General features: G+C 41.3%; 1 protein-coding gene across 2 annotated transcripts in view; it reads left to right on the plus strand.

Moving 5' to 3' along the window:
- The first annotated feature begins 604 nt into the window (after window positions 1–604).
- Window positions 605–18,224, plus strand: part of PLCB4 (phospholipase C beta 4) — a 207,317-nt gene continuing 189,697 nt past the window's right edge. For both annotated transcript variants that reach the window (XM_082306164.1, XM_082306165.1), the window contains exon 1: window positions 605–694. The gene's annotated coding sequence lies outside the window, so the exon portion shown is untranslated. The remainder of the gene's footprint in view (window positions 695–18,224) is intronic.

Genomic DNA, 18,224 nt, shown 5'->3' on the forward strand with positions numbered 1-18,224 from the left:
CCTCAGCTGCGTGTTGAAGACGGCAGGCCTGGCGGGAGCCGGGAGCACACGGGAGGGATTTCCTTCTCGCCCATTCAGCCGCCCTTTAAAGACATGTAGTAAACACAGGCACGCCGGCGCGGGCATCCTCGCAGGAACACCGCCCGCGCGGCCCCCCGTGCGGTGTGTGCGCGTCGGTAGGCGGCCGTGCGTTGTAGCGGAGTAAGGTATAGCTGCGGGCGGAGCTCCGCGCCCGCGGCCCCGCCGCCCACTTGCCATGCGCTGCCCGCGGCCCTGCGCGGCGGGGGGAGGCGGCTGCCCGCGTCCGGAGGAGGAGGAGAAGGCGGGCGGGGGGAGCGCGGCGCGGCCCGCCCAGCCCAGGCGGCGGCTGTGGCGGTGGGGTTTCCCCCCTTCCCTGCCGCGTTTCTCCGCGCTGCGGGGGTTGAGGCGGGCGCGGCGGCGGGGCCGCCGGGGCGGGGGAGGAGAGAAGGGAAAAGGCGGGGGGGGGGGGAAGGAGGAGCCGCCGCCGCCGCCGCTGCGAGCGGGCGGGTTGCACACACACACACACACACACACACACACGCACAGTGTGCGGAGGAGGAGGAGGAGGAGGAAGGAGGAGGTCGTCGCCTCAGCGCAGCCCCGGCACCCTGCGCAGCGCGGCGGGGCCGGCGGCGGCGCGCGCCCCCTGACTCCCGCCCCGGCGGCGGCTGAGGTAAGGCGGCGGCAGTAGTGAGGGGCTGCGCGCGCGGCGACCGTTAGGGGCGACCGTTGAGGGCGACCGTTGGGGTCTGGCGGCGGCATCGCGTCCTTCACGGGCAGCGGCTCTGCCCGCCCCTCCGCTCCGGGCCGTCACCTTGGGCTCCCCGCTCCGCCCGGGGCAGCCGCCGGGCGGCTCTGCCGGCCCCCGGCCTCCTCGCCCCGGCCCGCTGCCTCAGAGGAGCTGGACGTACCCACACGCGTATGTCTGTGCGTACGTGTGTGAGATTTTATGTACATCTCTATATGCGTGCGCGTGTGTGTGTGGCTGGTGATTGAATTATTCTTCTCATCTTCACTGCCAGCTGTGCAGCTCGCTGTAGTTTCTGAGTGTATCCGGATTTTGTCAGTGCTGGGCGGTGTGACAAATGTTTCTGTGTAGTTAAGTATAACTTTCTTGTGGTGTGGGTTTTTTTTCATTTCTTTTTTCTTTTTTTTTTTTTTTTCCTCTTGGAGAAAGGAAGGCTCACCTTTGAAGATTTTCTTGTTTGTTTGTTTTCTTTCAGATGTATTGAAAGGTCTCTTGGGATACAAGTGCTTGTGTTGCGTCTGTGTGTGTGTGTCATTTACACGGATGTTTTTAAAACACTTAAATTTCAAAGCAAGGTGCAGAAACAATGTTTCCATTTTGCCAGCAAGGCTGTGCACCGTATTTGATGCATAACTTTGAATTATGTGCAGTCAGACACCTGTTACTTAATCCTGTTTATCCTTTCCAGTTACAGTTATCCAGCCTCGGTCTTCTTTTTTTAATATCTGAAAATAATTACAAGTGGTTTTTTTATGTTAGCATCTAGCAGAAACCCAGGAACCTAATGCATTTGTGAGGTATATAATGTGTGTTTATTAGGTAATGCTTTCTCAAAGGGAGGTGATTTTGGAAAGTTACAGAATAATCTTTATCTCTGGGGGAGTTTATATAATGTTAAAGTGTCCATGGGGAGGCATCTGTAAGAAAGGCGGGCAGTAGGGGCTACAGAAAATCAAAATCTTGCAGAGCATAAATCTTCAGTAAAGCGTGCATCGTGTCCTCTTAATATGTAAATAATGTTCGTGTTTTCCAAACTTCACTTGATGTTGCACCGTGGCATTTTAAGTTTAATAATTGGAGTTAATGAGGATGCTAGAGAAAATGTCGCATTTCTGATTCCGCAAGAGGATGGAGCAGATTCTTTCATAACGCATTTGTATTGATGGTTGTATTCTGTAGTTTACTTGAGCAGTTTTAGCAAGCTGATAATGTTACTTGCTGAAGGTTATTTTCTCTAACTTCTGAAAGTGTTATGTCGACAGTATTTGCAGGCTTTCTTTGGATCAAGGGTACCTAATATTGCCACATACCACAAAATAATTATTGTTATATAGAGCTGTGCAATTTTGTATTATACAGAGACAGTTTCTAAATATGAGTTGGGAATGGATTTATTCTCCTCTGCAGCCAATAACTTTGTAAAGTAATTAAAAATAAATTACAGATTTCAGGAATGAGAATTCTCTTCCACAACTGTTAATAGTACTCTGCCTTCAAATGTCACTTTTGATTAATCTCTCGATGATATCACTAAAAACCAGATATTAATATGGAAGTCAAACCTCTGGTGAAAATATAACTGCACATAGCTGTCAAAATAAAATTTTAAGATCCAATTTGATTGCTGAATGTGGATACATACTAGTAGAGTAACAATGCCTTTTATTTTATAGACATGCGCCCACGCACAGGAGCTTTGTTCTAAAACAGTATTTTCTGTCATGAATTTATGCATAGCCTACACTCTCCGCTTTTTCTTAGCATGCAGGGAAGAAAGAACCTTGAGGGGGAAGAGAGAAAGACCAAGAGGGGGAGGAGAAAGAGTTCATATGAATTTCCCTTACTGACAGAGGAAATACCTCTTTGTTATGTATCACCCCAAATCACTGGTTGTGTTCTGCTTTCACCTTTTCTGAAATAGCGGCGAGTTGGTTTGGCTTGATATACACTGCTGACTTCTGTTGCAGACTTTGGCCATTTGTTCCAGTAATATCTGGCTGTGGTGATGAACTTCGGGCTAAGCTGTGAGTCTGTCAAGTATTTGTTACAGCTTTGTAGGAACTGATGGCTTTATTTTTACCAGGTTTACGTATACTGTGTTGAAAACTTGTAGGAGTATAATTTCCATGCTTATGGAGATTACTTACTTTGTATTACTTTTTAATTTTTTAACTTGTCATTTTCTGTCGTCTACTTGCGTTGTTTAGTGGTTTACTTTCCTTGGTGGTTTTAACAGCTTAATTGCTCTTCCTTCCTGTTCGTAATTTGAAGACTGAAGTCTGAAACTGCTGTTTTAATATTTTCCTTAAAATTGAATTAATCCCTTTTTCCAGGGGAAAGGAAGAAAGTCACAGAGGAATATTTATCAGAATTTAAAAAATGAGAACAAAAACTTAATGCAGGCATCTTACCTAAGAGTGGCTAGTTATGCAAATTGATACCTCATCGATTTCTGAGAAGGCTGGTTTCCTCTGTAGTTTCAATCATCTGTCCCATTAGATTCGGGGAATTGTTGTAAATTAGTTTAGAAGTGAAATTTTCCAAATCATAAAATCTCTGGTTGCTTGCTAGTGGAAATCATTATTAAAGGTTGCATAAGCATTATTTGCAGGATGGCTGCAAAAAGTAGCCTGGGCTTAGTTCCATTCTCTAATAAATAGATGCATTGTGCTACTTCAAAAATTGCAAAATTGATGGCTCGAGTTCATTTACTAATTTTGCAAGATATGTAACACATCCAGTTTTGGGAAGACTCTTTGATGTCTGCAGAAGTTGCACACAGTGGAGATGGCTCATGAGCCAGACTGTTAACTCTTCAAAAGTTTTTTTGATTATGCTGTTCAGGACATCTTACTCTTATGAAAGATGCATGTGTAACACTTACCACATCAAAATGACCTAAGAGCATGCATCAAAGGCTCAGATAAATTTTATTCAGTGGGACTTTCTGAGAGCAGGCATTGTGGTCCTCTTGCTGCTGCAGGAAAAGCGTGTGTTGACTTGACTTTGTCGTGTGATTTTTGGATTTTGTATTCCCAAAGATCTGACCTGTAGAGGGTTTGAATATATGGGATGGCAATGGCATAAATACTGAAAATACTGTGCTTTGACATTAACCAGCCTGCTTTGCTTATGTTGTCACCCTGTGAGCACTAAGCTATGAAAATCTATCTATCTTGTTGGTCCTCGCCCATCTTCTTATGGTAGTGGTCTCTGGAAGTTTTGTAAATATGGATAAAGAGGCTTGTGAAACTGCAGAAGATGACAGATTCCCAGCCATTCTGGAATGAATTAATTAATTATGTCTAATTTCCATGTTCCAGGAAGACATGCTGATGTACCTGAGTACCTGGAATAGGGCCACAACATGGGGGAGAGTATCAGAACAGCCCTTTCATAGAATCATAGAATCATTAAGGTTGGAAAGGACCTCTGAGATCATCGAGTCCAACCGTTAACCTAACTGCCTGGTCCACCTCTAAACCATGTCCCTAAGCACCACATCCACACGTTTTTTGAATACTTCCAGGGACTGTGATTGTACCACTTCCCTGGGCAGTCTTTTCCAATGCCTAACCACTCTCTCCATGAAGAAGTTTTTCCTAATATCTAATCTAAACCTCCCCTGGCACAACTTGAGCTCATTTCCTCTCGTCCTATCACTTGTTACTTGGGAGAAGAGACCGACCCCCTTCCTCACTACAGCCTCCTTTCAGGTAGTTGTAGAGAGCGATAAGGTCTCCCCTCAGCCTCCTCTTTTCCAAACTAAACAACCCCAGATTTCGCAGCTGTCCTCGCAGCGCTAGTGCTGGGACTCTGTAGTTTTCAGGGCAGGATGCTCCCGAGCGGCTTATGTGAAGCACAGAAATAGATGGTGCAGCACAATTGTGGCTTTAGAGATTCCTCTCCAGCAGACTTCTGGATGATGAGTTGTTGATCTTTTCCCTGCGAGGCTGTCGCTGCTGGGATCTTGGAGGAAAATCAATAGTTACATCCCCTCCTTTTGAAGACCTACATCAGCTTATGTAAGGTAGTGAAGTGGTGTGGTTTCTTTTGACAGTTTGGCTATACAAGTCATTCTAGGTATCATCCACTGAATTAAGAACTCATTAAAGCTATGCCTGCGCAACAGCAAAAGAATGTTGATTTTTGGACAAGAATGAAACAAAACTCTCTCTTCCTTGCTACTGAAGAGCCCAGCCCTTAGGCAGACTGTTACGAAGTCATACTGTCCTGTTTGCCTTGTTACTAGGCTTGGATGAATAGTATTGGTTGTCATGTTTCTTTTCACCTTTGGAGTTCTAAGAAGCACCAGTCAGTCTTTCTGTGGGAGGGAACCTGTTCCTGGGGAGCAGTGCAGGTGTCACTGAAAGGTTAGGTTGCCTTAATGTAGTATATCTGCTCATGAAAAGGGAGAAATGCAAGGTCTCCAGCTTTTAAGGCCACTTGCCTTTTTTGTGGTTTAGGTTTCTGTGGCAGATGAGGCTATTACGTTGATCTCTGGCCTCTCGTTCTTTTCCATTGCCAGTTACTGGTGTTGAGCTCAGTCTTGATCCTGTCCCACCAATGGCTAATAGCTGGTTGTGGGACAGACAGCATAGATCACAAAGACCATAGATAGGGCATGGAGCAGTCTCACTTGTCCTCCCCTGTTTAATGATCAACTCGTTTAATGAGTAGGTGAATCCATAATCTGACTTTCTGCAATTGCTGCATGCTATCTGGTAGAAAATCTATTCCATAACCAGTAAGCGCTTCCAGTTCCTGATGCTGCGTGTCTCGTCTTTATAATAGTAAGTGATTGAAACTTAAGTAGGTGATTGGGAGCTGCCATACATCTAAAGTTAGGGCCTTGCTTTCCATTTTATATGGAAGCTGTTATCGTACCACCATGAGGCCCTACACTTGGGCAGTTAAGGGTCACTTGCTTGGTCTTTTCTCAAAATAAGAGCTTATTTCTTTAACCAGTAACAATAACTGGGAGCTTTAGGCAGATGAGGTGAGACAGTCTGTTTGGAACGCGGCCTACTGTAAGGTCTGTTTGTGGGGTTCTTGAGGTTAGTATCGCTAACCACACACCTCTGCCCTCTCCTTTCTGAAGAAGCTGGCTCTATTCAGTTGACTTCGGGGCTCTCAAATTGTAACTTTCCTTGTGAGCTAACCTTGCAATTGGCAATTTTAGAAGACCGTGAGAAGATGTATAACGTTACAGGTGCTAGGTTCAAGAGTGACTGTTCAGATTGAATAACCTACATTGCTCCTTTTCACATGTTGTACTGATAGGTCATTTACCTGAAAAGTTTTAATCTAAGCTTGGTGTCTGTATTCTCTTGTTTTTATGTGTAATACCATCTGAAAATATGAAGAGAGAAAAAATTTACAGATGTCATCCACCTATCAAATAGTTATATAAAAGCATTTTATATCTGCAGTTGGTCTAGCAATATGCCATCTGAGAGAGAATATATATTCAACTTCAGAAATGTTTGCGTGCGCTTTGGTAAGGAGGAAATGGGTATGAAAAAGGTATTAAAGAGCAGGCTATTTATTCTTGAAGTTAGAGATAGATTTCCTTTTCTAACAATTTCTATATTGAACTTGAGCACACACTCTCCTGCAGACTGGAAGCAATCAGTCAGGAGGTTAGTGACTAATAAAGGGGGCAAAAAGAGTAAGGACTTGAAAGGTTAATAAGAAGCATCTCTTGGATTGCAGTGATCTAGAGTTTCCATGATCCTGTGAACAGTGTGATGTTGTGGAAAATAACAAGTAATAAGGGAGGTCTTGTGAGATGTAAGCTGTGGTTTTGAACAAGATAGGTTGGATGAAAGAGCTTCTCATAACCAAGTGGTAATTTTTCCTCCTTGATCTTTTAGGCCATTCCAAAACTCTGCAGGCTTTTCTGTTCCCATTTTTCTTCTTCTTCAACATATTTATTTCCCATGCCTGAAATTGCCATGTCTCTCACATTTGCATTTTGGTTTCCCTTCTTAAGCTTGTGGAGATGTTCATCATTGATGTTGCTGTATCTGCTATACTTGTTGCATGTACAGATCTTCTCTCCTCTTAGCTCAGGCTGTGTTCTGGATTCAGGATGCTTGCCCTTGTCTCTACCTTTAGACATCTGCACTGCTGCTGCAGCTGCTAAAAGGAAACATGGGGAGGAAAGGAGTTGATAGCTGTAGTAAGAGCCTATTTGTTTTGAAATATACAAATTAGGATAAAAGTTCTTAAAAAAAAAAAAAAAATTGAATATTGATACCTTTATGCAAGTTGCTTATTTTTGTTACGTAGACATGATGAGGGCATGTTACTGTAATTCTTACAGAATTCCCCTCAGAAAAGAGTGAGTGGGAATGGAGGATGAATGCCCGATTGGGAAATAGGAAATAGAGCCATGGAGTGGTTACTCTGGCTGGGCTAACGTGATCTGTTGAACCAAATAGAATTGGTATAATCTTTTCTATGAAGGACCCTGATCAGGGAAGGAAAAGCATTTTTGAAGAAGGAGGGGGAGAGATGGGGCAAGAGGCTGATGAATTCGCTGCGGGTTTGTTTGCAGAGATGACAATGAAGCATAACTCTGTTAAAAGAGAGGTTGGGTGGCATGGTGTGGCGATGAAATGGACTGTGTATTGCTCCTAAACCCTGACTGCAAGGCAGACAGGGGCTGTTGAGTGATTTGATTTGATTTTTTTTTTTTCTTCAGATATAGTTCTTGAGGATTGGCGCAGATTAATTGGGCTCTCTGCTGGATTTGGAGAGCTGTACTGCATGTCTGACATCAGCAAAGAATAGACTGAGTAATTATTGCTTTCTGGTCTTTCAGTCTGTGTTATTTGTGTACCGCTTCCTAGCAAAATATGCTTAGGAATAATTGTCATACATTAAATGACAAGGGAAGATGGAATGTGATTGCAGGTATATCAGAGCAGCTTGCAAATTAGGTGCTGCAGTCTGGCATAAGAGCTGTTAGTTGCAGGTAGCGCGAATACTTGGGCATCGCTGCTCAGCTGGTAATTTTCACACTGGAAATCTCCTGTATCCGTGTATGCTGCAGGAGCAGGGGAGCTCTTGGAAATTCCCCTCAGCGTGTCCGCATCCCTCTCATGATGCGCTTATCTGCTTGGATTGGGGAATTCCCATGCTGAAGCAGAAGGTGGGGGTTTCTGGAGTGGGGAGATGTGACCTGGGAGAATAATTGTGGGCTCACATAGGGCAGTCGGGGTGGGGAGGAGATTCACCTGCTGCTCGTTGTCCTGGGGGGTGATGGTGCCATATTCTCCCAGGCAAAACAGCTGGGGCTGTGAGACCCTGGCAGGCTCTTCTGCTTGCTCTAAAGCTCGGAGAAGTAGCCCCTGCTGTACATGTGCACTTACCCTGGGGAAGGACTGTTGGTCCTGTAATTTCTCTGCTGCAACTGAACTGATACAGTGATTCCCTGCCTCCCTCCCCCCCCCCCCCCCCAATCCTTCAAATCTGGCAATCTCTAGCGGAGTCTGGCTGTTCTTTTTGCTGATGCTCTGGTTTTCAGCTATGAAATACATAGTGGCTTTTCATTGACCCGTGACTATAGCAGGTGGCAGGGAAGAGAAATAACTTCTGAGAAGACCTTGGCCCAGGTCAGAACAGAATGGACACAGATTTTTAGTTGCACAGGTTGCTGCTTCCCTGCATTCGCATCAGTATAATTTTGCTAACCTCAAGCAGACCTTCATCTACTTGGATGCATCCTAAAGCATTATGTATGTTTGGCCCTGCATGCTTTTTTTTTTTCCTCTCCTTCCCAGACTGAGAAAGTACTGGGATCTGCACAAACGCCTAGCCTGGCAGGCAGGTGCTAAAATGGTCTCCTTTGAGATATCCTGATGAGACCATAAGGTTAACTTTGAAAAGTCATACAAAAAGAGTTTGTAACGGTGTGCCGTTTTGTGTGTGCGTCTTTATACAAGAAAATGTCTTAAATTAGTATTTACATCAGGTAATGGTAGTATTTGCACTGCTTTTATGGGAGCGGTTGCCATCTCTTCCCATGTTGAATTAATGAAGACTGACACCTTGGAAGAAGCGTATGGTACTTCACTGGACTTGCCCAAGAGAGGGTTGAAAAGTTGGTGTAGTGCTGCCGAACTTGGTAACCCATACTGATACTTTTGTGAATGGATGTATGGATTGTGTGCATAGGAGTGAGTACCCCAAATGTGTGTTATGTGAACTTAGCTGTTAATTACCTTTGCATTGGAAAAGAAAGATAGCTGATGATTGCTTAATTTTCTGGACTGAGCTGGTAGTAAATATGTATGGGTGCTTAGATGGATAGGAAAAAGGAACAGCAGTATCAGTCTTGTGCATTTTGCTTTTATCTCTCTCGAGAGCTGTGTGATTATTACTATGGTGAAGTGTTGAATGCTGCTGTTCCTATTGCATGTTTTTGCTTAGTTGGTGTGGAAGGTATAAATCTTAATTTCTGCTAGTCTGGTTGAGTTCATTTAGAAGGATTCTTATTAATGAAGTCTGTACTGCAAAATTGTAGTCCCTGTGTGGATAGGGGAATCGCAGCTCACTTAGACCTTTATCTGGTAGTCCAGATCGCATATAAAAACTTAATCACCATTTCTCTGCTGCATCTTCATTTTCAGTGCTGATCCCTTCACTGAATTGCAGCCTGAGAAAAAAGAAAATGTGTTGGTCTTTGGCTATGGTGACAGTCTCCCAGTTGATTTATTCAGGGTTTTGTTTTTTTCTTTGTTGTTTTTTTTAAAGGTAGATAAATGATGCTCTCCAAGTTTTGTGCAGATCCCTGCGTGTTAGTTTCTCTAACAGCTTTCCCACGGTGAGCTAAAAGCCTTGTGTAATGTAAATGCATTTCTAGATATGGGGAAATCAAAAGTATATGTTTGCAGTAATTCTTTGCTATACAAACGCATTTATTTTGTAAATGCTTCTTGTATTTTAAAACACGAGGTGAAAGCAATGCTTACATGGGTAGCTGTGAATTGGCATGAAGTAGACTACTAAAAAAAAAAGTAAGCTTTATTGCTGAGGATGTGTTTTTTTAATAATGATCCTTGTGATATTTCAATTTTCAAAACTAAATCAACTGAATCAATCTGTCAAGAAATACATGCTCTGATTTATATATATTTGATTTAGTTTTACTCAGTTAAATAAACAGTGCCCTGTAATCTTCACTGATCTCATCCTGCTTTCATTTCTAATTTATCCTTGAAAAGACACTGCTCATTTTAATTTAGTATAACCACCTCCCCTCCCCACAGTAGAACAGCTGAAGATGAATATTGTGAAAACAAAGATACAATCGCAGATTATATCAGATACTTGGTATGTTAAAAACATCTATTGAATTGATCTGAAATTAGATGGAAAGATATACAGGTAGTTTTTCAGGTAATTTTGAATCATCAGATGATTGATATGGTGAGTAGTTTTGCATGATTCAGGTGCTGAGCAATGTGGCGATTAAGGCTTTTGGAAACTGGAAAACAGATTTTGAAATGCACAGGTAGAAATGGCAGAGGGAATTACATTGCTGTGTAAACCGTTGCATTATATGGTTTTAAGAAGTTGGCTCCATCCCACTGTAATTTAGTGTTAGAATGTTCTCTGTGTATTTTCATGTAATTTTCATTGTCTCCTTTTTTTAAAAAAATGGAATTGTTTTCTTTACAGAACACAGTCTTAGTACAACAAAATATGAGAGATTTTCCAGTCATGTAAAATTACATTAGCCTTTTTGTGGGCTGAGTTTCTGAATTATTTAATTTTTTCTATTCCCTTAATAAAGGCTGATGATATCTAAAAGAATTACCCCTGCCTTTAGCAGCATTTAAATACTCATGAAGACCTTCATGAGTAATTTGAAATTTTAACCAAAACTTGGATTGCGAAAGTGTTGCTTTGCCTGGTTCATCTGAAAGATCTGTGGAAGTATTTCTTCAAATTGTTAGAGGTAGTAATTATCAGAGTAAGTTGTTAGTTATGTTAAAAGCTGTAAAGCTATATATGTAAAAGTTGTAAAATTGTAGACCCGTGGTATTTGTTAGGTGAGGTACATCTCTTCCTTAGAAAGTAGTTGGTACCTTAAATGATAATTGCTTTTCTGGTAATATTGCTTAATTTCGTAAACCATTACATGGAATCCCTCAGTTATTAAGAAGCCAACTCATCATTTCAGTTGAAAAGTAGGTGCTTCTGTATACATACTTCTTTTTGCAGAAGCTGAAGAAAAAATAATACTTCTCCGTTAATTTTAAATCATGTAAAGGAATTCTTATTTAAAGATGACCGAGAGCAAATGAATCTTTTTTCCTTCCACCTCTTCATGCTATCATCACATTTTGGGTTTTAGAAACAAAAGAATACTGTCTTAAAGGTTTTGTCAGGGCATGTTTTGCTTGGCTGAGTAGTCTTCAGTTCAGCTGGTAATTAGCACATCTCTTAATGACTGAAACATAATTTTCACAGAAGTTGGCTCTCCATGTTCAGTGATGTCTATTGGCAAAGTGTGGGTGTTAGGAGCATGTAACCTAAGTCAATTTGAGCCTTGTATTCAACTCAAAATCACTTTGTGCCTCATCTAAGGCACCTTTTGGAAGGCTGTTGCAGTTCATCTGTTCTCTCTTACTGTAATACTATTGCAACTGCGTTTATGCATCTGCAGTTTTATCAAGCAAGATTCATAGGCCAAAATTGTGTGTGTCCACTTAGTGGTCTATTCTTTTAATTGTTAAAAGGGAAAATAGTAATAGAAAAAACTACTGTGTGAGGAGTCTATCACTGGAGATGCGGTTTGTTCTGCTCTCAGTGCAGCTCAGTCTGAGCAAAGCCCATGAGACAAGGATTGGTGAGATGGCGTTCTTTGAAGAACTGATGAGAAGCAGGGTATATAAACTTTACTGTTTATTTCAGCCTTATATCTTTCTTGTTTGGGCTCGATATGGTGAGTAGCTCCGTAGATCATGCCTAGCTCAGTGCTGCTAGTATTGCTTTCCCATTTGGGCCATGTTTTGGCCTTGCAAAAGTTAGAGCAAGTCACTTAATTTTTCCCTTCCTTGTGGCTTCCCATGTTTAGGAAGAGATCTTATCGTCACCTTCCAAGGTATTAATAAAGCCTGGGTGATGCTTGTCTGCAGAGTGTTTTGACATTCTTTATGAACACTGCTATAGTTGTTGTTGATTATTGTTATTTTGTACCACTCTACTCACTGCCTCAAAAGCTGGCAGTTGCTTAATATCACTCAGAAGCCAAGCAGAGACAGGGAGTGGAGGGAGAAAAAAAAAGGCTATTCTATCTGACAGATAATTGAATAGCTTCTGTTTTGTTGGGGTTTGTTTTGTTTTTTTCAGTCTTGAAATTTCACCTGACAAAAGAAAGGTAACGAGACTTTAAATAGTGTCAGGAGTTACTTGGCAGGAGGTATGCCCCCTACAAGAAATAAAACTGACCTGACTACAGCACGCTGCAACTGCACAAACCCAGCCCTTCAGCGCTTCAGGTATGATTAAATCAGTCTGTAGGTTTTGCAGGTGCAATACTTCATTTGACTTCAGAACTGTATTTGACAGTATCCTATTGGCTATACATCCACGGTGGCTCCCGTTATTCCTTCCAAAGTGAAGTGTATATCCACAAAGTTGTCTCAAGATGCAGATGCTTCTGACTGTAGCATTAGGCTGACACGTACTTGCTAAAAATGCTCTTTTTCAGGAAAAAAAAAAGCCCTCTAGTTTGTGATATCAGCTGTCAAAGACTGCACTTTTTCAGGATGAGAGAAATTGCTGGAATTGTAGATGACTGCATTGAGGCTGATATAATTTCTTGAAAATTAATTTTTAGCTCAGTTTAAGCAGAGCAAGGAGTGGCTCTGAGGACACATTTGATCCTGTAGTAAGTGTAGTAGTGTTTTACTGGGTTAGAATACGTACTTTTTGTGACACAGGAGGAATAGGGACCCAGCCTGAAAGCTCCTTCTTTGCTGTTTGATATTGGTTTGGAAATTCCACTATCTAGCCCCCTCCCCCCCTCCCTGTGTCTTTTGGGCATAGGCATATCTGGCTGTAGTGGACTTTTAAAATTAGGTTTCTTTGTCCTAAACCAGGACTTGGGTTAAATACAGCAGGACACACGTGAACACCCACCCCCCCAGTGTTCTGATTATGGTATTTTTTCAATACCTACCTTAAATGTCATGATAATGCCTGACATGAAGGCTCATTGTCTCGTGAACAATGAGATAGACAACAGCCTTCAGCAGTGCACATCAGTACAATGTGCATACTTCCAGCTTAGCCCTTAAAGTATGAACTAAAGTACAGCACAATGTAAATGTCAATTCAGGAATGTTAGGTAGGTTTGGTATGATCCCTTAAGAATTCGTTCTTCATGTCCTAAATTGCAAGGTTTCTGGGGCAGGAACTATCCTTGCATTATTTATTTTGTAGCATTTATTGCAATGCAGCCTTATTTTTTTTTTTTTTTCTTTTTGTAACCTGATTGGTACCCATTCGCTGATACCTCAGATGAGATAATAAACTGCAACACGGTGCTTTTAATTAGAATATATAGACACACTATTTTATGCTAGTGAAAAAGAAATGGCATCCATGTTGTTCAGTTCAACATGCCGAAGTGTCTAAAGGTGTAAAACAGCTTTAAGAATGATTATGACAATTTTGTATCTTTTTATATTCCAATTCTTGAGACTTTTTTAGCATGATAAGAGGGCTTTACAGAAGCCTGCAGCGTATGTGTTAGCAACAGGGATTCTGGTAAATTACTTCTTGACCTTGACTTGCAAATCAAAATGTAGCAAATCAGGGGCATGGACATACTATACCAGGACAAACTCCCAGGAGTGCAGCTTAATGTATAGAGCAAGGCATTGCTCATACTGCTTATATTAACTTGTCATGCAGTATTAGAGGCCATTGTTTTTAATACCTTTGTTAAGGAACAGATCCAGTTTTGATTTATAGCCCAGCAGTAGCAAAGTTCCGTTCTTTTCAGTTTTAGAAGTATAGTCTGATACAGGATATTTATCAAGCAGTCTTTTTTTCATATAATCTTTGACACCAGTCTTCCAGCAAAAATGTAAATGTGCTGCTTAGTGTTATTTCTAGGTATGAGGATTCCCTGTGTAAACCTTTAAGTCAGAGCATAACTCAGGAGTGTGGTGGGTTTTGGTTTTTTTTTGGCAACTGTGTTGTGATAGTCTGAATCAGCAAAGCTTGCTTAAAGGGACACTCTCAAGTCAAAACCATATATATGTATAAAAAAAATAGGGTTTTTTCAATGAACTGAAATAGCTGCAGATATCAGGCCTACCACTGAACATCTCTGTCAGTTTTAAAACTAATTTACATGGGTTGTGTTGTTTCTGTTTCCTCCCTCTTTCTTTTAGTTCTGTGAAAGGCAGCAAAGAACAAACCCTGAACAAACTCAACTGCATAGCTGGATGAGAAAAGAAATAGAAGAGACTGGGCAGAAATTGCAATCTAATATACAGCGCATAGATCTGGAAAGCTGTTTCAGCTATGCTGAAAACTATTTGACACTTTGCAGTCTTACAACACTTAGTGATCTCATAGTGGTTCTGGAAGCTTTTTCTAGGCGTTGTACATAATTGTTAAAAATGCTCCTTCCCTCAAAGAATTTGTAACACCAGTATAGGAGGAGCCTAGAACTGAACGTAATTTTTAGTGTATAGGCAACAGAATGCAAGTGTGAAACAACTCTAATTACATGTGGTAAAGATCAGCCTTAAAATTCAAGCTGCATGTTTTAATAGTTTTCGGCCAAGTGGGACTTCAAAGTTATTGCCTTTCCTTTTAAGTGTAAGTTTTTACATTGGGCAACCTAGCACAGACTAGTACTGGCTACCATCGTGAGAGATTTGTTTCAATAAAGCCTGTAGCACGGGGCCCAGGAAGCTTGCACAATGACGCTCTGTAAACCTCTGCTGCAGATGTGTAATGCTTTGATCTGCTTACTGGACAAATAAAAAAATAAAGCGATGTCTCCCACTTTTTTGTTTGGGAGAAACTAGTGGACAGGAAATCTGGCTAGCCGTATCAGATTTTGCCCCAAGAAATTGCATCAGTTTTAAAAAAGAGGCATTGTACTTCCAGCTTAATGTTTAAACTCGGTGTCAAAACGTTATGGCAGGATAATGCAAACTGATAATGCAAATGGTTTTCTTGGGTGGATTTCAACTCCTGTGCTAGTATCTGGTAGAATGTATTTACTTTCTTGCATTGAAATACCATGCTATTTCCATCACAATAATGCCACTTCTAGCTAGCTGGTTGCAGCCAGATTCAGAGATAGTAATCAAAATTGTTTTGAAATGTATCTCTGTTTTATTACAGTGTAAGTTCTTCTTTTATACTTCATATTATTCAGTGACTAAACATGTTTACTTTGAATGGGGTATGTGTTTTAGGTGGGTAGAAGCAAAATAAAAGTGTGTTTAAGCCAGTTGTAATTTAATTTCAACTCTGTGCATTTTGTTGAGATGAGAAAAGCTGCTGGCATTTGGGCCTTGCAGTGCATTATGAAGTGACTACCAGTCAGATTCTCCTATGGAATTAAAACAAATTGGAAAGCAGAGTGAGAAAGAGGAAGAGATATTTGTAGGAATTAAGAGTCTATGGCCTGTGGTTTGCCATCCTCTGTTGCTTTGGTTGATAATGTCTGGTTATGTAAACTTCTTCCCACCACTTTCTTCTTGAACTTGCAGCAAAGCAGTTTTGTTGTGGTGTAACATCTGCTAGCATAAAAATGGTTGTAAATATACTGCTGCATCTTCACTGTGCAGCCCAGTAGGAAGGAAAGAAGGGATGGAAGGGAGTGTTCTCTAGGAGCACAGATGGCTTTAGTAATTAATAATGTTTTGTAAAATAGTTAAAAAAAAATTATAACTGAATATGACTGCCAAAAAAGGGACTGTACGAAAAAGCTGAGTGCATCTGTTTGGCACATTTGGAAGAGTTTGCTCTCACTAAACTTTCCTGGAGGAACATACTTGATATGAACAGGTATGTACCTTCCCACGTGTTATAGGACAAAGGGGTTTGAATAAAATGGCATGCCCGTTCTGTGTTATTTTGCACTGTGCGGTGTACCTTGTATTATAACTGATATGTAATTATCTCAGTAAATATTCAAGGGGAGAAATAATGCTGCCTAATTCCTTTGTCTTGCTGTTATGAAGGATCAGGATAACAAAAGCATACATCAGAACATGCTATGTTGGACTTGCTGGCATACATTTCAAAACATGAACAACAAGAAACAAGCTCCCAGTTTCTGGAATGCGGGGCACATCCGAAAAAAGAATGACTGAGCTGCAGTAGGATTTCTGTGATGATGCTGAGCATTCCCTGCAGACCTTAGATGATTGCATTTTATCTTAGTGATTTAAAGTGCTGGCAGCTGGTGGCTTGCTGGCCTGAAAGGAGTATCCATCCTCTTCCCATCTTCTCACCTCTGCGTGTTCCCCAGTGCCTGCACTGGCTGCCCAGGCTGCACATTGGAGTCTGGGATTGCCCCTTCCTTTCTGTTTTCTTTGGATACGGTGAGACGCCACTAAACTTTACACTTAGTTGGAGTGCAATTTTTTATGAAAATAATTAATTCCATTGGCCCAAGCAGAGTAAAAGCATTTACCCGTAATTGAGCTGGATTCTTTGTAATGCCGTAAGTGAAGTCTTGGATTGTTAATGCTTTCATCAGCAGTGAGCAATTTCATAGATTGAAAACCTCTTAAACTACAGCACAATAATTTTGGTTCCAGACAATTACTATAGGTGACTGTAAAAATAGAGTACTTTCCCCCTGCCTAAAAAAAAACACGTGACCTTCCTAAAACATAGGTAAAACTACCTGCAGAAACTTTAGGATAGTATATTGTAGTTACATCCAAGACACCCTGAAATTCTGTGACTCAAATTGCAGATTGTGTCTCTTAGGGCTATTACATTTGCACGCTGATGAGAGTCTGTGGTACTATTCTTACATTGCACAAATGCTGCTGCTGTTTATGGCTTGGCTTAAATCATGTGGTTTTATCATATAAATATAATTCATTCACTGTAGGAAGGGGTCTGAAAGATTTTATTACTTCCAAATAATTTTGGAGAGTGTACTTAACTATTTGATTGATATGCTTTTCATAAAGTATAATTTCTAGGCTCCAAATTATTTGCAGTCTCTGTGGAAATAGTCTGCCTGTTTCAGGAATTCAGTGTGCTGAATCTTGATCAGCAAACACCAAGAAGTACTTTTACTTTTCAGTTTAGCTATGTGCAGCCTGATCCTGAGTCGAGAACTCTCGACTCATGACTGCAAGTCTGGAGTCGGATGTAGGACTAGGACTTAAGTGTGTATTGTCTGTGGCACTAGCAGCAGGTTGTGTACTTTCTTTCTTTAATAAGTTTCTGACTTAATTCAGTGAAGCTGAATGTCAACAGTCCTTAATAAAACCATGCGGTTTATGAATGTGATTTGCATCATGGTGTTCCTTTGGCAGAAATGGATGAAATGTTGTTTGGGGTTTTTTCTTTACTGTTTCAGAAGTTACTGACCAATAATTGTGTTTAATTGTGTATTTAGCTGCTTCTTTTGTCCGTGTCCATGAATCATACTGTCCAGTTTTTATTTACTTGGGAACAGCCAGCCATATGCCCCGTAGTCAGTGCCATCCAGGTCAGTATCAGTGAAGAAAAGGTGCAGAGTTATCTGGCAACTGAAGAGGCTGCTGATCTTGTGGATTAGTATGTGAAATGTTCCAGAAAGATATGCCAGAGGCTCAAATTATGTAATGCTTTGAGCAGGAAGCCACCGAATTGTGTGTAGAGTGTGTCACCAGCAACAGACTGATGTCCCTGGCAAGGCTCCACTCCAGGAAGGAGCTGAGGTTTCCCAAAGGCTTCACATGAGAATGAACAATTTGACAGCGCGGCCCTTGCTAGAACAGTTTGCCCCATTGAAGGCAGGACCTGGCAGTGCACAACTCTGCTGCCTGCTGTTAGGAGGCAGGGGGCTGACATAACATTGTTTTGGTAAGGGTGGTTTCCTGCCCACAAGTGTGTACCAGCTGGCATCATCCTATTAAAGACCTAGTGTTAGAGTGAGACTGATTTTTTTTTTTTTTTTCCAGTATTTTTGGTTTTTGTATTTGTGGGATTTTGTGTTTTTTTTGCGTGTGTGTGTGGTTTTTTTTTTTTCCCAGATCCTAATACAAAGTAAGAAAGGACCTTTTTAGAAACTACGTGTCCAGATTGGTGTGTAGGGAATTTAGGTCTGCAAAATGTTAAAAATTGTGTGTCTAGAAACAGTAAGCAGATAAACCATGGTTGATGTTCCTTTCTGGCACAACATGAGTGAAGGATTTGTAGGTAATGACTGTTTCAGAATAGGATATATTGATGGACT

Source organism: Platalea leucorodia (genome assembly GCF_965183815.1).
Source record: "Platalea leucorodia genome assembly, chromosome: 3".
Lineage (NCBI taxonomy): Eukaryota > Metazoa > Chordata > Aves > Pelecaniformes > Threskiornithidae > Platalea > Platalea leucorodia.